The sequence below is a fragment of the Monodon monoceros genome, unplaced genomic scaffold (genome assembly GCF_005190385.1).
Source record: "Monodon monoceros isolate NGI ecotype Baffin Bay Population unplaced genomic scaffold, NGI_Narwhal_1 Super_Scaffold_3, whole genome shotgun sequence".
NCBI classification, from domain to species: domain Eukaryota; kingdom Metazoa; phylum Chordata; class Mammalia; order Artiodactyla; family Monodontidae; genus Monodon; species Monodon monoceros.
In genome coordinates this window covers 72673148-72680716 of record NW_021703780.1, presented here as the reverse complement: position 1 = coordinate 72680716, position 7569 = coordinate 72673148, and the positions used below count along the sequence as shown (strand labels likewise).

General features: G+C 43.1%; 1 pseudogene; it reads left to right on the top strand.

Moving 5' to 3' along the window:
- The first annotated feature begins 570 nt into the window (after window positions 1-570).
- LOC114908200 lies at window positions 571-747 on the top strand (annotated as a pseudogene).
- Window positions 748-7569: the final 6822 nt, after the last annotated feature.

Genomic DNA, 7569 nt, shown 5'->3' with positions numbered 1-7569 from the left:
ACTCGGTAGGTCTAATAATTGGCCCATGTACATACACTTTTAACAAAATGTCACCTAGATGACCCAACTCTAAAAACATCTAATGCCATCTTGGTGTCAGTAATTGGCTCCTAGCTTTAAAACAGAAAAGGAGTCTAGACTCTAGAATATGGTGCTATTATTTTGAAATCCTAGAAAGAGAGAAACTATTCAGTGTCTCCTGCTTGATTCAAACAACAATTCCTGGGACTTCCCTGGTGGTCCAGTGGTAAAGAATCGCCTTCCAGTTCAGGGGACACAGGTGTGATCCCTGGTTGGGGAACTAAGATCCCACATGCCGCAGAGCAACTAAGCCCACGCGCCACAACTACTGAGCTCGCGCACCTCAACAAGAGAGCCCGCATGCTGCAAACTACAGAGGCCACGCGCCCTGGAGCCTACACGCCACAACTAGAGAGAAACCTGCAGACCGCGCGCCATAACGAAAAGATCCCGCATGCCTTAACAAAGATCGTGTGTGCCGCAACTAAGACCCGATGCAGCCAAATAAAATAAGGAAAATAAATAAATATATTTTTTAAAAACCAACAGTTCCTCATACAAGTTTGTAGAAAATCAAAAGGGGAACATTTCCACAAGAAGGAGGAGCAGGGTTCTCTCCTGAGTGTGAAGCCAGCTCTTGGTGTTACTTCACTGCACCGGCCATTTGCCATTAAGGATCGTTCTTTTCTCCTCTTGGGAGAGTATGAGGAAGAGGACATTGTCTGAACAGTTTCTGAAAAAAAGGGAGAGCACATCTTATATACATTAATGGTGACCACAAATTTAAAGGGAGAAGGAAAGACACATGTGGAGCCAAGAAAAATAAGTGTTTAATGACTCTGTTTATTTCCAGGAGACAACTGGAACTTCATAGTTCTGAAGAGAAAGGTAGAAAAATGGATACCCATTTGGAAGAAAATGAAAGCTTTACTTAATTAATGTGTTAAATGCTGGTGTGAAAGAACTTTTCTTCTCAAAGCAAAACTACCCCTCCCCACTTTTCCCAATGGGTAATCTCACCCTCACCACCGCCTTCTCATTGCCAGTATGAGTATTACCTTCTCCCATACAGAAACGGAAGCCCAGCTCCTTCTCTTTGCCTGACAAGAGCATCTGCTAAGATCACGCCTTCACTTGGATTCATGCAGCACTTTTGTGCTTCATCTTCACAGAATCAGGCACCAGGTAGATGGTTAATAAACACTTGTGAGAGTTCAGTGCACTAGACCCATAGGTAAACAATTACAATAAAAGTAATTAAGTACCATTGAGAATAAGAGCATGAGCTAATTTCTTCTATGTAAAATTCCCAGAGGCCATGCAGATAGACAAACTTGAATTCCTCCAGAGCTAGAGGGCTCATTACTCCTGGAGGCTATATATTCCACCCTTAGACAGCTTTAATCTTTAGAAAATAGCTATATTAAGCTGAAATTTTCTTCCCTTGAATTTCTACCCATGAGGTTCTGTTGTGACCCTTAGGGCTCCAGAACAAATCACATCATGTCCATAACACATATTTAGCAAGGCTAAATGTCCATAACACATTTGGAAGGCTTCTGTCTCATCCCCCTTGAGTGGTCCTTTCCCAGCTGATAATCTCAGATGTCCACTGGTTCTTCTGTTGACATGTTTGCAGAAGTATTCCTTTAGGTGTGGCCCAAACATTATCATCATCTGAGGAGCACATTAGTCAAGCAAATTGCAGGGACCCCTCATTCAAACCTACCGAATCAGATTCTAAGGAGTGGGGCCCTAGAATCTGCCCACATTTAGCATGTGCCCAGATGATTCTGAAGCATTCTCACCAACCTCATCACTCACCTCTGGATGGGCCCTTTTGAACTATCACTCAGGACATTTTCTAATACTCCAGGTATGGTCTAGTTTTGTCTCAGAAACACTCTGTAGACAGTTCAAATGGTTGTATGAAAGAAACACAACTGAACTTTGGGAAAAGGTCTATACAGTCAGATCTATAATTAACTCAGAATGACATGTGCCCAGTGGACTAGGTGGTGTGATGGATGGCAGGATGCCTCAGGCTACTATGCGTCAGGCACTGAGCTAGCTGATTTTGTGGTACTGCTTACTCAGTCTCCATGACCTGCAAGATCCTTGTTATGTTCACATTATTTAGATGAAAAGATGGAAGCTCTGAGGGCATATCTGTCCTGTATCAAAAAGCTGTGAAATCAGAACCCAGATCCCTCTGACCCCAAAGCCCAAATCTTCTCCTCCATTCCTTACCGAAAACTACCAAAAGTAGCATTCATGATCTGTGCAATATTATTGTCAATATGATCCCTAAATGCTGAAATATATGAGAGGAGGACATTCAAAGAAAGTTATCATATTTTATACTTTTGTTTCTGGCTCATTCACCAGATTTCTGAGTGACATAGTTAAGATGCAGTTGACACCTCTACAGTGTGATGGGCATTTATGGGCATTCCCTAGCTCAGTACTCTTAACTTGACCAGGCGACTGGGCTGTGATAATGTGACACTTAAAATGGAGCTGGAGGAGCTCAGTGTGAGCTTCAAAGACATAACTCACAACGGTGCACACGACTGGAAACGCTTCCCTCTAACACCAGTCTGTCTACGGTGTTATTTATAATCACTTCATATGGCAGCAAGAAAGAAACACCTAATGGAAGTAACTTTAGGTAGCACAGGGCAGGAGATAAAACCGCTGCTCAGGGAGAGAAGACTAGCACTAGAAACAACAGTTTTTAATTGGCTCGTCTCCTGATACTCCAGGCCGATATTTTGAGCAAGGATGGAAAACAAAGTCACTACCCACGTAGGCTATTCCATCCAATCTCCCACCTCATGATGGAAAACTCCAAACAGGCAAAGACACTTACACAAACAGCTCACATCTTTATTTAGAAACTTCTGTTCCACTGATGGGAAAAAGCTCCCAATCAAGACAGCCAGTGGCTCGGTGGAGATGAAGCTGTCAAATGGAAAGAGACATCACACAATGAAGAGAGACTTAGTTCCTAGCTCTTCAGGCTCTCATTCCTGCAGTGAGCATAAGGGGTGCTCCCTGCAATATACCTGCCTCATCGAATTTACAAAACAGAGCAATCTCAACTCAGCCCGGGGTCCGTGAATGCCACGTAAAGGTGATGGGGGACTCAAGAACCCAACAGCATCTCCTGAAGATGTTAATGATGTGAAGTTTGTTTCCAACCAAAATTTCTTGTCTTGTTCTCCAGAGAATAGCAAGGTTACCAAAAAAAATGCCAGGAGGTATGACTGCTACAGAGAAAGCAGAAAACAAATAATACCTGGTGCTCCATTTATTTGAAGTCACAGCTACGTTACATTATAGTAAATGGACTTTGCTGGTCTCCTTTCCAGCAGGACCAAATTGGAACTAAAAAGGAGTTGCAATGAAGAATCTGTGCAGCTGTTTCTGGGCACAAAAGCAGGCCAACAGCAGCAGACGTCATGTTAAGAAAAACAACCCACTCTTGCATGGCGTACCATAATGTCACTGCAGCTAGATGGATTAGAGGTTACAGTTCGTCATAGATAGCCATAGGATACCCACTGATAATCACACATTTTCCTCTACTGACAGATAACTGCAGCCCTCAAATGAGATGAGCTTCCTCCATACAAACACAGTACGTGAAATCAATACTTAATTACGGCAGAGCCTGCGTGCATTGCTGGCAGCTAGTTCTGGGAAGGAGGCGGTACGAGGCCGCTCTGCTAGAGCAGTGAGTTAACAAGTTGAAAGAGGTGGAGGCACTATGGAAAGATAGTGCCCATCCTACTGACTGTGCCTGAGGCCTAGATTTAAATGAGTCACCATTTGGACACTAGGCTTGGGTTGGAGAAGATAACTGAGGCATGAATAATTACACTGTCAGGGGAAGAGCAGGCGTTGCCTGTGATGGTAGTTGCTGAAATGCTACTACAGATCACATCCTTATGTGGATGTGCAAGGCCCTCAGTACAGACCCCAAGCAGGGAGAAGTGGATGGTGCCTGATGAGTGACCCTAGGGAGAAGCTGTGCGGCCAAAGGGAAAGAACAAAGAGCAGAGAATCAAGTGACAGAGGATGGATTCCAGCTCTCCTGCCCTGACAAGCTGCAAAGCAGCTTGCAGTTCAAGCTACTTATCCATTCTGTCTAAGCCAGAAGACAACTGTGAGGGTTGAGTGGAATCAGATATGCAGAATGTACTTTGCAGTCCATGAGGCTCCAGACCGTTGCAAGAGATGATGTTTATTTTAAGAATTGATAAGACCCAGACCTGCAATATCATGAATAATCAAGAATAAGAAGCAGTAGCTTCATTTATTAAGTCCCCCCAGTGCCATGTTAGGCAAAGTCACACTGAAACCTATACACACACAAAAAAAGAATAGGAGTGAACAAACTTGGAGGAGACATTCCAAGTAGAACAAAAGATACAGGCAGGGAAATTAGAAAATGGCTACATGATTCATCTATGCCACGCTCACGTAATTCCATACTAGAAAGCGTTCCACTTGAAAGCTGTATGTTCATCCAAGAATTTTCCGATTGTTCTTTTTTAAAAATTTTAGTTTATTGTGCTTAGCCACCTTTTTGAAATGTATCACTTTCCTATACCTCATTCAAAGGCTTATGGGTTTGTTTGACAAAATACCTAATCAATAATTTTTTAAAAAATGAATTTCGTAGGTATAGCCCCGAAAACTGTTTGTTGATGCAACATTAAAAGATATGGGTAGGGGGCTTCCCTGGTGGCGCAGTGGTTGAGAGTCTGCCTGCTGATGCAAGGGACACGGGTTCGTGCCCCGGTCCGGGAGGATCCCACATGCCGCGGAGCGGCTGGGCCCGTGAGCCATGGCCACTGAGCCTGCGCGTCCGGAGCCTGTGCTCCGCAACGGGAGAGGCCACAACAGTGAGAGGCTCGCGTACCAAAAAAAAAAAAAGATATGGGTAGGAGGGAATTCCGTGATGGTCCAGTGGTTAGGACTCCGTGCTTTCACTGCCGAAGACGTGGGTTCAGTCCCTGGTTGGGGAGCTAAGATCCTGTAAGTCACACAGTGCGGCCAAAAATAAAAAAATAAATAAACAACTTTAAAAAAAGAAGATATGGGTAGGGAATGAGAACCAGAGAAAACAAGAGGCGAGGTCTCAGGGACTCCTTTACAAAATAGTTTGAAGGCTTCTCTTTGAAGGGAGAAGTGGGTTGTTTGTGGATAAGAATTCAGCTCTACGGTTGGCCAGGCCTCACCTCTTCACCACTACGTGACTTTGGGAAGGTGAGTGGACTTTCTGAGGCCTCAGTTGGTGCATCTGTTAAATGGCAAATGTGAGTATGAGGAATTCAAAGGTTTGCTGTGAGTGGCCCAAATTCTTACAGGTGGTTGCAAGGTTTCCCCATCGGCCTTTTGCTTACCTCAATACAAAGCCTTCCATGAAATTAACAAGCAAACCAATCTCTTGATGGGGTGAGGTTTACTCCCTTGACTTGGGTCACCCACCCCTCACCAAAACCAGAGAGACTCATCTCACAACTGAGAAATTGGCCTAGCATGAAAATAAAACTCTTAATGCAATTCCCTGAAGCTGGCTCATGGGAAAGCAAGACATAGTCATCAGACACAAGTGCCTAGGTTTCTTAAAACCAGAATTTTCCATAGATGGGTTGAGAAGAAATGTACACTACAGTATTCTAGTTTTACCTGGCTCCTCCTTATGCATTCGCAAAGTAGGATATATTTGACAGTGGATGTGTTACTGATTTAAACCAAATGTGCTCCCGAAATTTGGAGCATTATAGAAGGTGTAGTCATTAGAGTACTGTACCAAATTATAGAGCCACCACATTGAGTGCAGGTTTGAATTATGTGAATTCAGTATAATGTGACATAAAATATGTTGAGATTCTCTGCATGTGCAAAATTTAAAATAATGCAACACTAACCCTCCCCCAAAATAAAGTTTGTTGACAATCACACAATTTAATCTCAGAGCTGAAGGAGGCAAGTGAACTGTAAACTGAGTTTATACTAGGCCTACATGGGGACACTCATTTTATCTGGTAAACAAAGCTCCCTCCTACCTTTTGTTGGTATTTGCCTTGAAATAGGTGAATTTTGAATTATGCAAGGACTCCAGGGACATAGCCCTCAAATAAAGTACAACCTCTCTGTTTATGTTTTTTATTTATAATGTAAGAAACCAAAATCCAGACAGATGCCTGAAACCTAAGGATTCTGGGAACGAGCATCATGGAACAGATTGTTCTAGAAAGAAGAAAGTGAAGATTTTGCTTTACGAGGTATAGCCTATGTCTTGGTGGATGCCAGACTTCATCTAAAATTAAGTTTCATGATAGTCTCTTCACCCATCTAATCTGTCAAGGGCATATTCATGAAGTGACACTGATCTCAGTATCTAGGGCATGTGCAGGATCTAGCACATGCTGCTGGGCCTTTGTGCTGCTCTTTGGGCTCTTGCAGGCACTAACAGAAGATTCTCAAACTTATAGGAACATTTGGAAACCACTTACCAGTTTTAGAAAGTGCTTTCACATATATTAATGTACACTGTTCTTATACGTCCGTAATAACTCTGTGAGATAGGCAAGACGAGGAAACTAGGATGCAAAGAAGATAAGAAAATTGCAAGAAGGCATAGAACTAAGCTGTATGAGACACAGATCTTCAGACTCCATACCGGGAGCTCACGACATCATCCCAAGCTGTGCTCTGCTTTGAAATGGTCCAAGAGGACACAGGTCCAACCCTGACAGTCTCTACTCAGGGTTAGGAATATCTCTCCAAGTAGTAACACCTCTTCACCCTCACACCCTGGACCGTTTGCTTGCTGCTCTGGGCTGCCCAGCATCCATCCTTTTAAACATCCACCCTTCCCCCATTAGATACAGTCTCGTGGGACAGTTGATGGAAGTACTCCGCTCTCTCCTTCTAAGGGTGAGCATGTGAGCAAATAGGCCAATAGAATGCCTGTTCCCTTCCAGGAATCTCAATTTCAACCAAGAGAAGAACAGAACGAAAAAAGGTCGGGGCTTATTCAGTGAGCCTCAGCACTCTGGTGCTACAGAACAATTCCTGCCAAGTAGACTGCCTTGGTTCATGTCCATCTCTAAGCTTGCTTCTTCAGTCTCCCACTGATTTTATAAGTAGTCCCATCTCTTCCAACAAATTTCTCCTTAGTTAACTTAGCCAAAATCCATTTTGGTTACTTGCAATCCAAAAAACATAGCTTGAAACCCAACTAAGTCTGCGTCTTTGCATGTACATTGGTACCCAAAGAATGAGTAATGAGAGTCCTAGTGTGTGTATGTGTGTGTGTGTGCGTGCGCACATGTGTGCACATGAACGTGCTCTTACTCTTAAAAGTTCAGATCACATGTCCAAGAGAATATGAATGATGGAGGCATTATTACACAGAGAAGCTAAGGATGGTGTAATTTCAAGGCTTAATCACAGTGCTCCTGTAAGTATCAAGTGCACATTTAAAAAATTTTCACTTATCACAGGGAAATTTAAAATTTACTCATAAAA